This window comes from Paramormyrops kingsleyae, chromosome 23, assembly GCF_048594095.1.
Source record: "Paramormyrops kingsleyae isolate MSU_618 chromosome 23, PKINGS_0.4, whole genome shotgun sequence".
Classification (NCBI taxonomy): Eukaryota; Metazoa; Chordata; class Actinopteri; order Osteoglossiformes; family Mormyridae; genus Paramormyrops; species Paramormyrops kingsleyae.
Genome location: NC_132819.1, coordinates 3,094,326 through 3,114,659, shown reverse-complemented (window position 1 = coordinate 3,114,659; position 20,334 = coordinate 3,094,326). Strand labels below are relative to the sequence as shown.

General features: G+C 40.5%; 3 long non-coding RNA genes across 3 annotated transcripts; 2 read left to right on the top strand and 1 right to left on the bottom strand.

Moving 5' to 3' along the window:
• Nucleotides 1-1,130: 1,130 nt before the first annotated feature.
• Nucleotides 1,131-1,797, top strand: LOC140581898 (uncharacterized). The gene is made up of 3 exons (XR_011984940.1): nucleotides 1,131-1,209; nucleotides 1,320-1,525; nucleotides 1,700-1,797. It is a non-coding gene; the product is annotated as an uncharacterized lncRNA (long non-coding RNA).
• A 926-nt stretch (nucleotides 1,798-2,723) lies between these two features.
• On the top strand, nucleotides 2,724-3,870 carry LOC140582018 (uncharacterized). The gene is made up of 3 exons (XR_011985062.1): nucleotides 2,724-2,823; nucleotides 2,927-3,053; nucleotides 3,323-3,870. It is a non-coding gene; the product is annotated as an uncharacterized lncRNA (long non-coding RNA).
• A 2-nt stretch (nucleotides 3,871-3,872) lies between these two features.
• LOC140582017 (uncharacterized) lies at nucleotides 3,873-6,939 on the bottom strand. Its single transcript, XR_011985061.1, has 4 exons — nucleotides 6,888-6,939; nucleotides 6,251-6,361; nucleotides 4,601-4,877; nucleotides 3,873-4,389 (listed from the first exon to the last, which is right to left on the bottom strand). It is a non-coding gene; the product is annotated as an uncharacterized lncRNA (long non-coding RNA).
• Between the last annotated feature and the right edge of the window lie 13,395 nt (nucleotides 6,940-20,334).

The following is a 20,334-nucleotide window of genomic DNA, read 5'->3' as shown; positions in this document are numbered from 1 at the left end:
CTGTCCAGAAAACTTGAAGAGAACTACCCTAAAATGGCAGAATTGAAAGGGTCATGGATGTTATTTAAGGCTGTTGGTAAGATATTGAAGCTTCCTGTCTTTATCTGCTGCCTTATGTGCATTGTGTAATGGCAAATTTCATTGATTTTTTTCAGTTGCACAAATAATAAATTGATTTTCTTGTAGGAGGGTCTGGACAAAGAAAATTGTGTATCGTGCCCCCTGAGGCAGAAGGTTATGCAGGTGTTTACCTCAATACAGTTTCATGTGGGAAGTCAACACTGTACATAGTACCACTCCAAGGATCTCTTGATACTTCCCCTCTTCCCTACTCCACAAAGGAGTTTGAAAAAATGCCTAAAGCAACATGCCATACCTGTTCAGTTACCCTGCCAGTCCAGTTACTAGCTGCACATGTGGCATCTTGTGAGAAATTCTCAAATGACACCAAGGAACAGGCAAGGAATATTTTGCTGTTGATTCTAAATTAAGTTGAATAGATCTTTGTTGTCCTGTGGTTCATTTATTATTATTTTTTTCAGACTGAAGATTTTCAGGAGTCCCTAGATAAGAATCCTGCCATGGATGTAATCCTGGAAAACACCCTGGACCATACTCCTACTATTGACTTGTCTGTGACAGTAAGTCTGTTTATGAAAAATGCAAATATAAAGTCAGAAATCTGTTCCAAATTAGTTAGCCTATCCACCCATCAGCCCATCCAACACTTTGGTCCACAGCAACATGTACTCAAACCTGCTGGTTGGATTGTCACAAAATTTAGCACATTTGAACATCTCTGTGTATGTACCTTCTTGATTTGTTTGACTCTTTACTTCACTACCCTCAGGCGACATTTTGGTGTGTACACAGTATTAATGTGTTTATTCATACTCGGGTATATTCTAGACAACCTGTCCCATTTGTGAGCAAATTTACCCCAGTGACTTTCTGGAAGTCCATGCAAGCTTCTGTGGTGAAAGGTATTTCAGTTTCCTCATGCATCATTTTCTGAAGCAAAATGTTTTGTATTGCACTGTTCTTTTATCTTGCCATGCTGGTGACTGTATATCAGTTTTTAGTATGAGTAATGTGTAGCATGTACTCCTACAGAACCTTTGATGAAATGGAGGTCATCGATTTAGATAAAAAAACTGATGGAACAGAGATATGTCCAAAACGATTTAAGGGACATGAAGAGACTAAAAGGTACTTAACAAAGCTTTCTTCTGAAAGTGTGATCAATTTTACACTAATAATATGAAACTTTCCCAAATTATGAAGTGTAATTATTTCTCTTTTCCCAATATTACTATAAGCGTTGCTGATGTTGTCAAAAGCCTTACTGAAAGGGTGGATGAAAATGGCATATTCAGCATTTGTGTTACAAGGGATCAAATGCTTGAAAGAGGCATAAAACAATGGCAGCGCCAGAAAAAATCTTCCCCTAAACATCCCCTCAGAGTTTCTTTTATTGGAGAGGCTGGCATTGACAATGGGGCTCTGAGGAAGGAATTTTTAACTGGTATGTTGTTTTCTTTTTCTTTTTTTCTTTGTTTTGGATCTTCACAATAAATTTTGTGCTTTATGAACTTGCATGACGTGACATTCATCAGTCTTACAAATGTTGTCAAGCATTTAGATGGTTGTTACCTATGTATTTTATGCTTAATGATCTCTATTTCCCTGTTCTAAAAAGAAATGATGGCAGGAATAGAGAAGCGGTTCTTTGATGGAGGGGATAATGGCAAAAACCCTAAGTACTCAATGACAGACCTGGACAAACACAACTTCAAGTGGGTTATAAAAGATATACATTGAAATTACAGCGTAACACTTTTTTATATATCCAATCCATGTTAGGCAAGCATTTCCCACTACGTTCACATGCACACAGATACGCACATTACAAGACATGTATTGATTCAGAAAAGATTAACATTAGTTTGACTACATAAGGAGTTTTCCTCAGATATTCTACAGATCATTGTATTTTTCTCTCACAAGCAACATCACTGTTCACTCTCCTGAAATATAGCTGTCCATTGTGCAGGAATATTTTGTTTATTTTTTGGGGGCGGGGGGGATTGCAGGACTGTTGGAGAGATATTTGCTGTCAGTATTGCACAGGGTGGACCACCTCCAAACTTTTTAATGCAGTGGTGCTACAACTACATATCAACTGGAGAAGTGGATCAGGAAGCAATAAGTGAAAGGGATGTTACAGACCCTGAACTAATACAACTAATAAAAGAGGTAGATCATTTAAATGTGGGGAAAATTGCACTGTGAATCATCATTTCATGTCTAAGTGATGTAAATTGTTCAAGTGTTATGATTATTAATTCCATGCTTTTCTGTCAATGAAGATACTTCATTTCAAAATAAAAATGGACATTTTATTCTCGAAAAATCAGTTGACTCAAACACTAAACTGAACTCATTATGGTGTAGGTGTGAAGTTAAGTGTGGTTTTGTGTCTTTCAAAGATTGAGGCAGCTGACAATACAACCCTAATGGAGTTCACAGACAGGATTTTGTCATGTGGATACACAGGGGCAGTGTCCACCCAAAGAAAAGAAGACATTGTGCGGTAGGACAATTCCTTTAATGTAGGTTCAACTTCTAGATTTGGATTTGTTTTTTTTTATTTAATTATATTTCACTTTTTGTTACAGCTCATTAGTCCTACACTCCACAGTGAGGTTACTTCCCATGCTCCAGCAAATCTGCTCTGGAATGAAACTGTATGGTCTCCTCAGCTTGGTCCACCAAGAAACTGACATCTGCAGACAGCTGTTTGTTCCCGGGTCTTTTTCCAAGGCAATAAATATTGTCCATTGAAATATCTGCATTGAATCATCTAAGAAATATTTTTTTCAAATAAAAATCTGGATGACTTCTATTCTTTCTTTCTTCAATTAAGATGGATTCTGATTTTCTAGTGAAGTCACTATCACCTGTCTTCAGTGAGAAGGGTACAATGAGGCATCAGAGAGAGTCCAAAGTGGTCAACTTTTTGCAGGACTTCATACAGGACTTGGAAGATGAAGGTAAATGATTTGTATACATTAATGTCATACAACAGTAGAGAATGCTAACTTTTCTGATGACATTTCTGTTGCATGATTCACTTTGGAAAACATACAAATGAAATGTATTTGAAAGAATTTATATTTCTTTAGAATTTTTGCAATCATATCACTTCATGCTTGGACAGCAAACAAAGGGAATTGTAAAATCTTATTGACAAGTGACAATGCTTTTAATCATCCTTTATAATAAACTTGGCTAACAATGATTTCTTAAATTACTTTTTCAGAAGAAGAGGGTAAAAATAACAGAGAAGACATGCCTGAAGAGACCAAGAGTGAGGATGAAGACATCATGAAGACAGAAAGACATACCAACAACATGAACATTACTGTAGGCAAGTTCTGCCAGTGGCTGACAGGACTGGGTCATATCCCACTAAGTCATTCAGATAGGGAAGGTTTCAGAATTATCATAGAATTTGACCATGACTGCCAGGTGCGTTATGGGACACATCATAGCATCTGCTATCCTGTAGTTAATGCATGTTCATGCTCAGTCACATTCCCAATAGCACACCTGAGTACATACGTAGAATTCAAAAATATAATCTCACAGGCGATTGTCCATGGCTATGAATTTGGCCGCTGTTAGGAACTGAATGTTCCAGCTCACTTTTTCTTTTTGGTCAGGTCTACTCTAAACACATTACACTTGACAAGTACAAAGATTTACAAATGATGCTGAAATTGATGATTGCAAAGTTAGAGCACAATATTAAGTACAGGATGTATGATTTCATAAACAAAACTTTGTAGTTTTTAGTAGCACTTTATTATGGTTAAGCAGTATATACAGTTTCAATGCATTTTCAGTAATTTTTCTGCTGTTTTTCATGTACATTTTTCTGTAAGGATTCTGAAGCATTTTAAGGATTTCAGTCTATCAGAATAATTGTGCCATGAAATAAAAATGTAAAACAAAGGTTGTGTACAATAATTCAAACAGGACATGTCCAAAGACATAAGTTAACAGACAAAATTCCTTAGCGCGTGAATGACAGTTAAAGAGATGACCTGAACGAAGCAGTGTGTGTTTGTGATGAGTCCAGTGGGAGTGGCAGAACTGAACAGGTTTTTAAGTTTGAGCCTGCAGTCGTTTTATATGCTCATAGCAAACAGTGTATAGCTGTTCATCAGTAATGTTTCGGTCAGTAGGATCAACCAAAGTTTGGAGTTCATTCATCTCCTCCTCAGTCAGAGGGCACTCATATTCAGGCACTACAACACCAGTTTCTGAGTCAAGGCCATCGTAGTCAACAACAGTCTCCCAGTCAATGTCTGGCTCTTGTAGGTCCTATAAATTTATCAGAAGACATAACAAATCATAGCTTTCATGTGGTAACAATACTGTATATTTCAGTTTACTCACAAGATCAACAATTATATGGTTATGATATGTACATTTAAGATAACTCATCATAGAGCATTGCTTATGAAACACATTTAGTATGTGTACTTTGATATTTTGTATTTGGAAACAACCACACTGTAGAAGAAACACTTACCGCAAGGTTCTCAGAATGGACATTAGTGTTTAGCATTTGTGAAATCTCCCAGATCTGTGCTGGACTCCAGTTTCCCTCAGTACGTAGTGAATGGTGGTTCCAGGCTTCAGTGAATATTTCCAAGTCTCTTTTGATTCGTGGAAGAAATGTATAATGTACACAGAATATGTCATGTGTACAGGAGATGTCCAGGAGGTCATTTTCTTCAAGGGACTGTAAAAGGTTGTAGTATTTTGATGACACTGAGATCCACACATCTCGCCATAACCGTTCTATCCTAAGGTTAAAACAAAATAAAATAATTTCCATTAACATGTAGGAAAACATGACATTGTGTCCAAGTCTAGCAGAAAATTAATATAATGGAAAAACTATGTTAGTGCATCACTAATACGTGGTATAATTGCATGCAGCACAAATGTAGCACTAACCAAACACTGTATTTTTTATCTGAAGCTGTTAGTGGGGCCAGCTTCACTTAGCTTAACTAGCGACTCTTATCTTAGCCTTCTTCCACTATCTAGCTAATAACTGCAACAAGTATTTGTGGATTTTCTTCTACAGATCAGCTGTGGTATGAATTGGACGAAAATCCGCGTGATCCACAAGTAGGCAGGAAGTGATCCACAAATCTTTAACTATCCACAAAAATACAGAGCGATTTGTACAACTGAAATGGGTTGTGCACATTTGTGAATGTGGATCACGCAACATTTGTAACTTTGCTCCTATTTATTTGTAGATTTTGTCCAATTCATATTGTCGTTGATCTGTAGAGAGAAATCCACAAATATGAGCTGCAGTTATTAGCTACATATTGGAAGAATGCTAAAATAAGAGTTGTTAGTTAAGCTAGCCCCACTGCAATCAGCACAAAGACCTCACTTTCTTTCGTGCACAGAAATCAAAAGGAATGTGGCTGTAGGTCAATGGCTAAAACACTCCCACTGTGCTTTCATAAACCGGTCAGTACAGATCTAATTTGCGTACTGAAATCTTTCAAATTGTCAGTCTTTCAATTAATAATATGTCATTCATTAAATGTGTCAATAAACAATGAAATAATTTTTTCAATACTAAATTGAATGGACAATAGATTGACACGAAATAATTAAAGATATGTCACAAAAGATCCTCCATAACACTGACCACAAAAGATCCTCCATAACCACTAAAATTTGAACTGCTAGTAACATGTGTATGTGTGTGTATATATATATATATATATATATATATATATATATATATATATAGAATTTTGTGAGATTATGGAAATGTGATGTTACTAATAAATTTTCAAGTTCAAAGTGAATGTCTGGGTAATCAAATAGATAAAACTTCTGGTTCACAAGCTCTCCCCATCTACTTACAGTAGGAGAAAAACAAAGCATAGGGCATTGGCCAAACCAGTTCTATCAACTAATTTATTAGATATGTGCCAAACTGTACATTGTGGGTAATAGTATTCTATATAACTTCTTCATAAACATGTACTGCTTAGGGAATGCAATTATTCCAACTGTTTTTGTTATCAGTCAGCATTTAAATAACCTTACAAACCTGATTCCATACAGATATATTGGAATAAATAAAATGAAATGAAAAAAATATCAGGGATACGCTATGGAAGTAAAGAAATATGAATCATACCTTTGATTGTGCACACTTTTTCCTGAGATGAAGCTGTTCCGATCATTGCCACGGACAGTGAACATAAACCGGGCGATGTCCACATTCTCCACTCCTTGGTCAGCTCTTACCCTGAAATCACAGTAATCATAGTGAGATTAACAGAACAACTAATTTTTGATTATGGCTCTGTAACCTCTTAGATACATCAATACTACCCTCAAGAAGTTATATTAGTGTTGGTAAATGTGATCAAAATTCTTGTTAAATTTAATCAAAAAAATGCAAGCCATTCAAGTCCCCTGACCTAGTCACAACTAAAAATGTGGGGTGCAACAAAAAAGTTCCCACAAGCAAGGACTATGAGTTTCTGTAAGGTGGAATGGTGTGAAATATGTTCCCATACTGCTATTGTCCTGGCAAAGGGAGGGTACATGAAGTAATGAATGTAGAGTTGCCAATATTTCTAAAAAGTTTTCCAATAAATGTATTTTTCATGGCATTTTGCTTTGAGGAAACTGAACAGGTAAATGGCAGTTTTATGTACTTTTTGGAGTGTATTTTCAAACTGGTATAGAGCAAATAGATTTTTAATTGATCTACATTGCCAAGACTTTTAGAGGATACACTAGCTGTGTACCAGTGTAAAGCACACTACCTTGAGGGTAAGCCATGTCGCTGCGTTGCATCCAGGAAGAACTGAAATGCAGTTGATGCACAGTTGTTTGTGGCCACATTCAAGTACAATATCTACAAAAGTAAATAAAGTTTAAACCAATTAAAAGGCATCAAAGATGTATGTGTATACCAAGAAAACAGTGGTCAGACAAATAGGGTAGCTGGTTTATTATTTGTAGGTTATTGCTAAATTTGGCCCCCTTTTCAGTCCTTTGACATAATTAGCCTCTGCCTCCTCATGTTGTGCAGCCCTCCACTGTTACTTTCCTGTTAGCTTGGGGCATAACCACAAAATGACAAAGTCCAGTTAAAGTACAGAAAGACAAAAAGTACTACAAAGTCATTAGTGGGCTGAAACTCATGATTATCAAAGCTTCTAAATGTTTTACAGAATACACAACGTTTATATAGCCAGTGCACAGCATGTGGAATTACTAAGATATTACTAAGTCAGGTACCTTTCTTGAAAAACCATCCACTCCTCCAAATATCACAATGTTGTATCTGTGAAGCGATAAAAAGTATAAAATATTATTTATATTTTAAATGAAATCACAGAAATTGTGTAGATGCATTTAAAAGGGTTAGAGAGGAATCCCCTTTGAGAACTTTCCAAAGGTTTCTTGTCTTTCTTTTCTCTTTTGTTTTGATAGAATTTTTCTTGTATATTTTTTAAAATAAAAACTTCCACTTCAAAAATTTACTGTGAACATACACAATCATCATTGTGCGTGTTAAGTAATCCTTGTGATATGTTGTGCACAGCTAACAAAAAAGAGAAAAATGCAAAACCAAAGGAAGGCTTTCTTTTCTCTTAAAAGTCTGTTTTCTAAACAAACTGAGAGTCAGTTAAGGGGAGTTCATTATCAGTATTGTTGCTGGCATTTCTGAAAATGTTCCAATTTTAGTCAAGTGGCTACTTTTCAAATGCAGTCCCTGGCCAAGATGAAGAGGGGGGGTGACGATTTGTGGTAATAACTATTTCCTGCTGAAAAACACTGGTAAACTATCCACGTCTCTGAATACCTGCGAGTCCTGAGACCTCCATAACACATAGATACAAGTTGCCAGTGTTCATCGGCAGGAAATCTTCTCCAAAGCCCCACCACCACCTCACACCAATTCACCCAGGGCTGTAGTTGAACAAACTTCAAATAAATTTGACATGAATACAAACCGGATCAACTTGTGGTTCGTGTCCACATGTACCAGAGACAAGGGCCCTGGTACAGAGTACACTCTGCGTACTGCACAGCCAAGACTTGTCAACCTTGAGATGATGCCCATGGAATCAACCCTATGCATGGAGGCTGCAACTCTTCTCCACTGAACCCTGTAGCCCATTGACTGCAGCCTCCCTCTGACCATCCTGTAGCCTGCATTTGGTAAATCATTCTTGACAGAAGCAACCAAATTGTCAAGTTCCTCATCACTGATGGAATTATATGTGTCCCTAACACAGAGCTCATACTCTTTCATTCGTCTTAAGATTGTTCTTCTTGAAACACCCATCAGTGTGGCTATGCAAGGCACAGGAAGTTGAGTATGGAGCATTTCCTTCAAACGTTGTTCTTCAATCAAAATTTTGGGTCGTCCATTGGTGGCAGTGACTTCCTGTGTGACGCATGGGGCTGGACGTTCCAGATATCCCCTCACAAGGTCAAAGAGTTCTTGCAAAGCCAGGGTGATAGCAGGAGGTACTTCGATGTGATTAGATAGGGCTTGCAGAAGATACAGCTCCTGACGACAAAGGAACTCCAGGTAATCCAAATTTAGTGGAGTCTCGCTGAATCCCATTTCTATTTTATGCAAAAGACTTTCGAGAAGGTGGTATCTGAGCTGTTCACAGAACAAAATATAATTAATGAGGTGTCAAAATCTTGTCTTTGATACACACACTAGGCCTACCATTCAAAAGTTTTAATTATAAAAATGAAATGTTTTTGTTTTGTGAGGTGCCTGTTCATGTATGATGATGTAGTGGCTGCTCTGTTTGATCGTGGTAAACCTTTTCACAAACAATATAAGTTAAGTAGTATAACATTAGATCTTAGGACCAGAGTCTGTTAAATAAAATCAATGAAAAACACTTACTCAGTGGAGATTAAAATGTAGCAAGCAGACAACTTTATGGCTTTAATAATGAGTGTATTTAGCAGCTACAATGACAAAAGATATTAAAAACCTCTCCATTCTAATGGTAATTTTATAAACATGAATAGATAGCACTTAAGCTGGTTTCGCCTGTAGTGCGCTAACACTAACCCGAGAACTAATATCTGAGGAGCACTCTTCTCAGGATTTGAATTTATTACATTGGGTTTGTTATCTTGTATGGAAAAAGATATGCCTTGTTGTTCATAATGCAATTTACCCTACATTGGCCCATTCCTTTATAAACGGTAAAACGAAGCGGGAAATTCCCACATTATTTTTATTTATTTATTTTTTTTTTTTTTTTTTTTTTTATTGCCCACCACCACCAAATTCCCACATTATGATAGCAGACTGTGCCGGAATAAATAAAATTGCACGAGATACCAGCTATCCCGCATTGAATTTCAAGCTCTGCTTTAATTAAGACACACACACGAATCCAATTACCATCTCGAACGTGGAATATGAAAAAATCTCTGAGAGATGTGAACTCAGTGTAAAACTTACTTGCTCCGACATCATGACAGCGTGAATCCCACATCCACTGGTCAGTTATCTTCATCTTCTACCAAAGCAAATAGCCAATCGTAGTCAATTTTCAAAAAGACCAATCAAAGAAGCGGAGCCATTAGCCACTGTTCCCGCCTCCAAAGTGTCAAAATTCATCCTGTCGAGCGAGCGAGTGCTGTGCAGACGCGAGCGCGTAGATGGGGTCCAGCGAACGCGAGCGCGTAGTGAGGATGGGTTTTCAGCTCGCGAGCGCACACGCGCGCGTGGTTGGACTTTTGGCACTAATGTAACGCCGATCGAGCGAGCGAGCGAGTGCTGTGCAAACGCGAGCGCGTAGAGAGGATGGGTTTTCTGCTCGCGAGCGCATACGCGCGCGTGGTTTTTATGCGCGCGAGTTTTGGCACTAATTTAACGCCATAGATATTTCTCGGATCTCCGAGAAATGGGAGCGCGCATGTCGTCACTTCCGGCTTTGAAACTCGGAATCCGTGTTCCAAGGGCAAATGGAATGCATGAATTATTTTTCCACAAAAAACAAAGCGCATGTTCGCTTGAAAAGTTAACAAATGGACAATGGCTTAAGGAAAACAAGTATCAACTTTAATAAATAAGTAAAACATAAAATACTAACCCTTTTTCCGCACACACGACATCAGGGTAGGATAAAATATTAGGCATGTGCTCCTAGCAGGAAAACATGGCCGCTTTGAGTTGTGCACATGCGCAGTAACAACGGGTAGGACAGCTTGATAGGTAGGACGTTTTGTCAGAACACCTGTTAAACAATAGCGTCTCTGCAACAAAGTGATGTCATGCTGCACGTGTTGCTGTTTCTGTGATGAGTCAAGAGGTCTAACTCTGTGCCACCGCATAACTATAGATGTGTTTAAAAATAATGAGAATATATATACATATTGTCACGATCCGCTCCGTCCGCTCCTAGTGTGTGCCACGCCCCCTCATTATCCACGTGTACTTCCCCAATTGTGCCCAGCTGTTTCCTGTTTCTTTTGCCTTGTTCTCTGTATATCAGTCCACGTCTCCCCTTGTTCCCCAGATCGTGCATTGTATTGTCGTGTATCGTCCGTCCATGTCCGTATTTTGCACATTAAACCCTGCTTACCTGACGTCCTGGCTTGCGCTCCTGCTTCCCTGCTTGCCTCTGTCTCCGATCGTGACACATATATATGTGAGTCCTGATCGGGAGGTAACGTCCGATTCCGATCGAGTATGAAACCACGTGATTTGAAGTACTTTAGATGTAATTCAGGTTTGTTCATTTATAGTAAATGTGTGTTATCTGTGAGTGCTGGTAAAGGAAGTGTATGATGATGTCCTGTCAAAAATTTACCAGCACCCTGATTTCTCTCTCTCTCTTTTTTTTGTTTTGTTTGGAAATTGTACCAGGTATCTGCGGAATTCAGCAGGATTACAACAATTCCTTTGGTGTCCATATTCATGGGTCAGCTTGATCATTTCTCCTCCCAGCTCCTCAAAAATTTCAAAAAGAAAGGAGGAGCAGCCGCACAGAAGATCACAGACATCCTGTCAGTTTTGGATCAGGTATGTTCTCTAAATTCATCATCAATTCTCATAATTCATAATAGGCTAAACTTATATTTCATCCAAATATGATTATTTTGTTATTTTTAACTCATCCTTCATTCAATATTTTTTATACTAAAATTATGGATTAAAAGTTAAAGGTGAATTGTCGTTCTTAGGCTCCAAATATCATGTTTTTTTTTATTTTGAATCATCAATGACTTTCTGCCTCTCATACATTAACAGAGTTGTTTTTGCAACTACAATTAGAACAGCTCAGTCATTCAAGGTTATTGTGTATCCCATGCAGTGCTTCTGATTTGGGACCATTGGTTGATGGACACACTTGACTTTCGTAAAATACAGCAGTGGGATAATTTGCATAATGCTACTTAAATTTAAGACATACAGCAAAAAGTACTAATTCTCATTTCATTTTGATTAGAGCATCACCATTGGAAAAAAAGTGTGAATGCATCCAGAAAGCCGTAGGGTGTACTCACACTAGGCAGTTTGAACTGTGCCCGAGTTCGTTTGACTAGTGTGAATGCTCCGAACCATGCCCGGGCGCGGTTCGTTTAGCCGTCCCTGGCCCACTTGGAAGAGGTGTGCCAGAGCACAGTTCAGTTGTACTCGGGCGCGGTTTGCATGTAGTGTGAGCGCTAACCGTGCTGGAGCACGAAACAGGATGCGTGACGTCACGTTTTTGCGACACTCCAAAACCAACATGGCGGGGAAAGGGTCACATTAGTCTATGGCAGAGGTGCAATGTTTGTTGGAAATTTGGGCAGATGAGAGCATACAAGAACAGCTGGACAAAACGCATAAAAATGATGGGATTATCTTCTTAATTGTGGATACCAAAGAACCACCGAGCAGTGTCGAGACAAGGTTAAAAAACTGCGGGCACAGTATTTAAAGGTACGGGATGCACTCTGTAAATCTTGCAGCTCTGCAGACGAAAAAGATAAATTCCAATGGTATGACGCTGTCGACAGCATAATCGGCAGCAAACCATCTAGCCAACCGAATGTGTTGGAGTCCCATCCGCGAAGATTGCTGGATTCTACGTCATCTGATACGGAGGACACAGGACTGGAGAGATCCCTGAGCTGTGAGTAACGTTAACATACATACCAGTTCCATTTGATAGCTATTCTGTTGATTTAGTATGTGCATGTCCCTAAAGTAAATTATACAAGGTTTTACTACGAATCCAACCAAGAAACCATGGTTACTTTAGTAAAACCTTGGTTTCCACAAATTGACCATGGGTATGCTGATAAAATTGGGTTTTACTACAAAAAGAAAACATTACATTTTCATAAGGGATGTTTGTTTACTGTTATTAAAATTCTTACATTTATGTTTATTTTTCTTTTATTTCAACAGTTACATCACTCAATTCAGATTCAACAATCGCTTCAAACACTGGTGATGAGACACAGGACACAACAGATAAGACTGAACCTGAGACAATACCTTCAGAACAAGGCAAAAAGAGGAAGAGAAAGGTAGAAGTAAGTGACACGATGACTGCCTTTCTAGACATGCAGAAACAACATCATGAAGAATTCATGCAAGGGGAGCACCTGCGTTACCAGAAAGAAAAAGAAATGCTTGATAACTGGATGAAGGCTCAAGTACAGATGAAGGAGCATCGACTGCAACTGCAGAGGGAGGAACACCAAGAAACAAACATGATGTTCCTGCAAACCATGAACAGACTGTTTGATGCCATGATTCCTTCACGCTCTCATCACCATACCTATGCTCACCATCCCTCTCCTCATGCTCCTCCTCCTACACCTCCTCCCGCTACTCCTCCTCCTCAGCTGCAGTATCCGTACCATGCTGAGACATCATCACCCTACTCTGAGGATGATAACTCTACACATGTTTATTGCAACCTGTAAAGGCACAGTTGAACAGGTCCATGTTTTTGTTACTGTGTTTAAAATTAGCATTTTATTATAAGGGTTAAGTTTTTTTTTTAGTTTTTATTAATAACATGTTTGTAATAGGTAAATATGACCAAAAGTTGTTTAATTTTCTGTAGCATATATTTACTATGCACTTTACACTAACACTATGCACTACCTCGAACCTCTACAACATATACCACACACTTCCATAAATTATACACAACACACACTAGGTATAGTTCTCTCAAAACTTTCCATATACACTCACTGGAGTTCACACAAACTTTTTGAATTGTATTGAATAATGACACTCAGGTATGTCTGCAAATTGAAGGAAAGTATACTGCAAGCAAATTTTCATTTTTGAGAAAACTTCTTTCCCAGAAGTGCCTTGATATATAGCACTTTGTATTTGATTTGTTTTCTTATTTTGTTTCACTACTGCACATGGTTGTGTTCTGTGAAGTACTGTTTTTTCCTGTGGGAAGTGCATCTGAGTTTATGAATAAAACATTTTGGGCATTATCTTATGCTTTGCGTGTTATTAGCAAATAACCCCTGCACTGTTCTTGAAATGAACAATATGACTTTATTGACAACAGCACAAAAATAGGTCACATTAAACCAATAAGTGCATACAATAAATATATATGCACTGAATATAGTAGCAGCATGACACAAAAGTATGAAATGAAAACCATCCTCCTGAAATATAAAATCTCTCTCTACAGATTTGAGAAATATGAACACAATGCATCTCTGGTGGCATTTCACCTAGTGGCTGAATTAAGAGGATTCCATCCACTGTTCACATTTTCCTCTTCAGCAGCAATGTCCTCACATTCCTCACCATTTACTTGACAAAAGTTGTGAAGCACGCAACAGGCACTGATAATTGTGTTTATGTTGTCTATGCGGCAATCACACCTCTTCATTAAGCATCTCCACCTTCCTTTCAGGAGGCCAAAAGCCCTTTCCACAGTCATCCGTGCCTTGCTGAGGCGGTTGTTGAAGGTGGTCTGTGCAGGGGTTGTTTGTTGATTTTCTGGATATGATTTCATCAACCATGGCAGTAATGGATATGCAGCATCCCCCAAAATCACCACTGGCATATCTGCTCCTTCAAACCTCTCTGTTATCTGAGGGAACAGGGTATTACTCTGACCCCTCTCAAACAAGGATGAATTTGCAAAAACTCTTGCATCACAAACCTTGCCCGGCCATCCCACATTAATGTCCCAGAACATAAGTCGATGGTCAACCACACCTTGCAGAATAACAGAGTAGAAACCTTTCCGGTTGTAGTAGTCTGCAGAGCTTACAGGCGGAGCTAAAATCTCAATATGAGTGGCGGCGTGTACACACCATGAGGCTCAGTGTCTCTCCAGTTTCTGCAGTTTTGCAGTATTTTTCTTGCTCATCTCGGGTCTGTTCGTGCAGAACTGTAGTGCCTTTACATCGTACACCCGACAGGAGCTTTTGGATATTGGTTTGTATATTCCCGACAGTTTTATTAGCAACTATCGACTCGTCCCTGAGATCGCCAGAACATCCGAGGCAAATCTACTCCTTCAAACCTCTCTGTTATCTGAGGGAACAGGGTATTACTCTGACCCCTCTCAAACAAGGATGAATTTGCAAAAACTCTTGCATCACAAACCTTGCCCGGCCATCCCACATTAATGTCCCAGAACATAAGTCGATGGTCAACCACACCTTGCAGAATAACAGAGTAGAAACCTTTCCGGTTGTAGTAGTCTGCAGAGCTTACAGGTGGAGCTAAAATCTCAATATGAGTGGCGGCGTGTACACACCATGAGGCTCAGTGTCTCTCCAGTTTCTGCAGTTTTGCAGCATTTTTCTTGCTCATCTCGGGTCTGTTCGTGCAGAACTGTAGTGCCTTTACATCGTACACCCGACAGGAGCTTTTGGATATTGGTTTGTATATTCCCGACAGTTTTATTAGCAACTATCGACTCGTCCCTGAGATCGCCAGAACATCCGAGGCTGTGCACCCTACCCGGCCGGGCGGAAGTGCTCGTAGGCAGCGTCGAGACCATAAACAGAGACGAGGGAAGCGCGGAGGACTAAGAGCTAAGCTAAAGCTAACACCACACCGGCTCTCTTTACCCAGCATTTTCCTTGCCAATGTTTGGTCGCTGGTGAACAAAATGGATGAGATTCGACTCCGCATCAACCACAGCAAGAGACTCTGGAACTGCAATGTCATGATTTTCACCGAAACATGGCTAAACAGCGATATATATCGTACAATGCTATTGCTCTAGCTGAGCACCAAACATTCCGGGCAGACAGAACGGCGGATGACTCCGCTAAGACCAGAGGCAGAGGATTGTGCATTTATGTTAACAATGCTTGGTGTACGAACTCTGTTATTATTAGGAGACACTGCTCAGCTAGCCTAGAGTTTCTCATGGTTAAGTGTAGACCGTTTTATCTGCCACGGGAATTCACCTCCACTATTATAACTGCCGCTTACATTCCTCCCGACGCTGATGCCAAGCTTGTTATGAACGAACTTCACGCGGCCATCAGCAAACAACAAACTGGTCAGCCGAAGGCTGCTTTTATTGTTGTGGGGGATTTTAATCACTCCAACTTAAAGACAGTACTCCCGAAATTTCACCAAAACATTTTCTGTCACACCAGAGGAAACAAAACTTTAGACCATGTATACACAAACATGGCTGAAGCCTATTCTGTGACCCCCCTCCCCCACTTGGGACAATCAGACCACCTTTCTCTGTTCCTCACCCCCAAGTATTCACCCCTCATCAACCGTGTGAAGCCATCAGTGAAGACCATCAAAGTGTGGCCAGCGGGGGTAGACTTCACACTCCAGGACCGGTTTCTACACACGGACTGGAGTATGTTTGCTACTCAGGCCACCTGTGGCTCTCACACGAACATAGCCAGCTACACTTCCTCTGTTCTGGATCACATCAACACTACCATAGACAGTGTTTCAAACCAGAAGCAGATCACCATATACCCAAATCAGAAGCAATGGATGAACAGGTAGGTGCGTATCCTGCTACAGGCACGCAACACTGCCTTCAGATCAGGTGATGCACAAGCCTACAGCACTTCCAGGGCTAATCTGAAGAGGGGCATCAAAAAGCCTAAGCACTGCTACAAACTAAAGCTAGAGGAGCACTTCTCAAACTCTGACCCTCGACGCATGTGGCAGGGCATCCAGGCCATCAGTGACTACAAACCCAGCCACTCCACCCCCGCAGCCACTAATATCTCCTTTCTGAATGAGCTTAATGACTTTTATGCTCGCTTCGAGAGAGACAATGAAGAAACTGCCACCAAGATCACCTCCTCAACCGACCACTCACCCATCACACTTACCTCCTCTGATGTCTACACCGCACTGAGCCGGATCAATGCGCGCAAGGCTGCTGGCCCAGACGGTAACCCTGGGCGCGTACTGAGGGCATGTGCAGAGCAGCTCGCTGGGGTATTCACAGACATTTTTAACATGTCCCTTGCCCAAGCAGCTGTACCAGCATGCTTTAAATCTACCTCTATTGTGCCAGTGCCGAAACACTCTAGCCCAACATGCCTGAATGACTACCACCCTGTAGCACTCACACCCATCATTATGAAGTGCTTTGAGCGGTTGGTCCTGACACACCTAAAGGATTTTCTCCAATCCTCACTGGACCCACACCAGTTTGCTTACCGTGGCAACAGGAGCACAGATGATGCAGTCTCCATAGCGCTGCACTCTGTACTCACACACCTGGACAGTGCAAACACCTATGCACGAATGCTGTTTGTTGACTTTAGCTCAGCATTCAATACTGTCTTACCCTCTAAGTTAATCACCAAACTTAGAGACCTGGGCCCCCATGTATAAACGGTGCTTACGCACAAAAATGTTGCGCACGCCCATTTCCATGCTCAGGTCGAGATGTATTTAAAAAGTAAACTTGGAGTACCGCCACGTACATTCTCACGGCAACCCCAGACAAGGCGTACGCAAGTTTCTGCTCGATTTGGCAAACTGGAGGCACCTACTGGCAAAAGAGTGCTACTGCAGTTTCACTGTGTCAGACTCACAATCATGACGCTGACTTTATCAAATACACCGACATTAATTGTATGTTGTTTACAAATGTACGGCAGCTGATTTTTTTAAAATCAATTTGTAACAATAAAACTGTGCAGAAAATGACTGAACTATTACAACTACCATGGCAGCTCTTGCGTTATTGGAAGACATAGCTTATAATGATGATGATGACTGGCTTCTAAGTCGATTAAGATTTCAAAGAGCAATCCTTTTGGAGCTGTGTGCTAAACATTACAGTATTACAAAAGCAGACGATGAGGAATTACGCTATAGGCTACCTGTTCCTTTACAAGTTCTGTCCACTCGTGGGTTCTTAGCCACAGGTGCTTTTCAGCGAGAACTTGTGGACCGATCGGGTATTTCTCAGTCAATTCTGAGTCGCGCCATGCCGGCTGTATGGGACGGCATAATTCGCTTGTCACCCAGATATATAAAATTTCCTTACACTGTGGTTGAACAGGCAAATATTAAAGCGCAATTTGCAGCGATGTCCGGTTTTCCCAACGTAGTCGAAGCTATCGACTGCGCGCACATTGCTATAACCTTCAGTGAACGAATTTGCTTATGTAAATGGAAAGCACTTTCACTCTATTAATGTACTCTATTAATGTATTGGGGGCACCTCTTGTACTGTTGTCTGTAAGAATAAACAAACAGAATAAACGAAAGTAACACCGCATCTGCGCCCTACGCGTTATTCATAAACACGCAAGTAAGGTCAGTTTTAAGGTGAGCGGCCGCTCGTTTTTCCCGCCGTCGATTTTAATGTCCTACCACTTCTTTTTAATTTCGGCCACCGTGCGAATTTCGGAACCAACACTTTAAACTGACTCCGCCACGCTGTGCCACTCCGTAAACTTTCGTTTATTGCTGATGCCACTTATACCACCAAATAATATCACTTTTCTTTTCTCGGTTTCTGTTAACATGACCTCCACTTCGCACTCGCTGAAATACTTCTTTTTCCCTCGTGGTTTATCCATTGTTGTTTAAGAACAACATAGAACAAAGCGGGCGTTTATATAGATTTACATATGCAAATATACATAATTATGGGCGGGTCGGGGGGGGTGGCTGTGGGCTCGTTCACGTACGTAAAATTTCACGCTCATTCGGATTTATAAAAGGAATGTGCGTAGATCTGTGCTTACGCACAGTTTTATGCATCTGGATTTTTTCTTGTTTACGCACATTCCTAGTTTTGTCCGTACGCCATGTTTTAGTGCGAATTCTACGCACGTCGTTATACATGAGGCCCCTGGACATTAATACCTCAATCTGCAACTGGATTATGGATTTTCTGACCAACAGACCTCAGCATGTTAGGTCAGGCCACATCTGCTCCGCTACCGTCACGCTCAACACTGGTGTACTACAGGGCTGTGTGCTGAGCCCCTTCCTTTACTCCCTCTTCACCCACGACTGCAGGCCTGTACAGGGATCCAACACCATCATCAAATTTGCAGATGATACTACGGTGATCGGTCTAATCAGCAACAACGACAAGACTGCCTACAGAGAGGAGATCAAGCACCTGGCCACTTGGTGCACGGACAATAATCTGCTCCTTAACACCACTAAGACCAAGGAGCTCATTGTGGACTTCAGGAAGGGAAGAAGAGGTTCACATGAACCCATTTACATCAACGGGATGGCTGTTGAACCTGTCTCATCCTTCAAGTTCCTGGGGACCCACATTTCAGAGGACCTATCCTGGACCACCAACACCTCTAGCCTGGTCAAGAAGGCTCACCAGCGCCTCTTCTTCTTGAGAACACTTAAGAAGAACCAGCTGTCCTCAGCCACCCTGGTGAACTGTACAATAGAAAGTATCCTAACCAACTGTGTAACAGTTTGGTACGGAAACTGCTCTGTTGCTGAGCGTAAGGCACTGCAGCGGGTGGTGAAAACTGCCCAGCGCATTATAGGGACTCCACTTCCAGCCATTGAGGACATCCAGAAAAAACACTGTATGCGTCGAGCACGCAGTATTCTTAAGGATTACTCTCATCCCGCCCACAAACTGTTTTCTCTCCTGCCTTCCGGTAGGCGCTTCAGGTGTCCCAGGTCAAGAACCAGCAGACTAAGGAACAGCTTCTTTCCCAGAGCGGTCTCCTTATTGAACTCTGCCCCCCACTGACACCTGCCCCCCCTCACACACTCCTATACTCTCTCCATTATCATTGCACTATTTAATTTTTAATGCACTACACTGTACATACATATTTGGAAAGCAATATCCATTGCACAATACAGTTGTAATTTTCTGATTATATATATCTGTAAATGTCTATGTGTAAATTCCTGTTTCTAGAAATAGCAATCTGTATCTAAAAATAGCAATCTGTACATTATGTTCATATCTATCGGCAATTCCTGATCACAGTTAATAGCAACCTGTATATATTGTTCATCTATAAGTAAATTTCTGATTATAGTCACTAGCAATCTGTATATTATGCTCACAGTATATCCATCTGTAAATATTACCCTTACCTTCTCCCTGCACATATCCCATTTAAGTGCACTTATAACTTATACCTTATCCTGCACTCACTGCTTATTGCACTCCTGGTTATTCCTAAACTGCATTTCGTTGCCTTGTACTTGTACATGTGTAATGACAATAAAGTTGAATCTAATCTAATCTAATCAATAGCTCCTCCACATTGTGGGAAGCCCCACCTGCCTACTGTATATATAGGTAGAAACTAAATATATTTTTACAGCTTCGTGATACGAATAGAAAGAACAAGAGTGACTGACTTAACCAGTGGTCACTAAGAGCTGTATTGTCATTAGGGGAAGAAATTGAATACTCCACTTGTCGGTGGTCATATTTTAATAAGGACATGGAAGAATGGCATCCTTGTGGTGCTGCTTGGCAGATGGCTCTCCAAAGCGGCCATGATCGTATAGTGGTCAGTACTCTGCGTTGTGGCCGTAGCAACCCTGGTTCGAATCCGGGTCACGGCAGGTGAAAGGAAAACTGCGCTCTACCAGTTAATACATCATAAAACGGAATTTGCGGCCAGTGGTGGAAATATGACAAAATTCAAAGAGTAATTGGTGACTATGTATAATTCAATAGCGCACAATGGCACGAAGATAAGTTGAATGGATTGATTTCTGTTCCAATGATCCACTCTCGATTTGATTTTTCAAAACCTCGCGCTGTGCAGAAT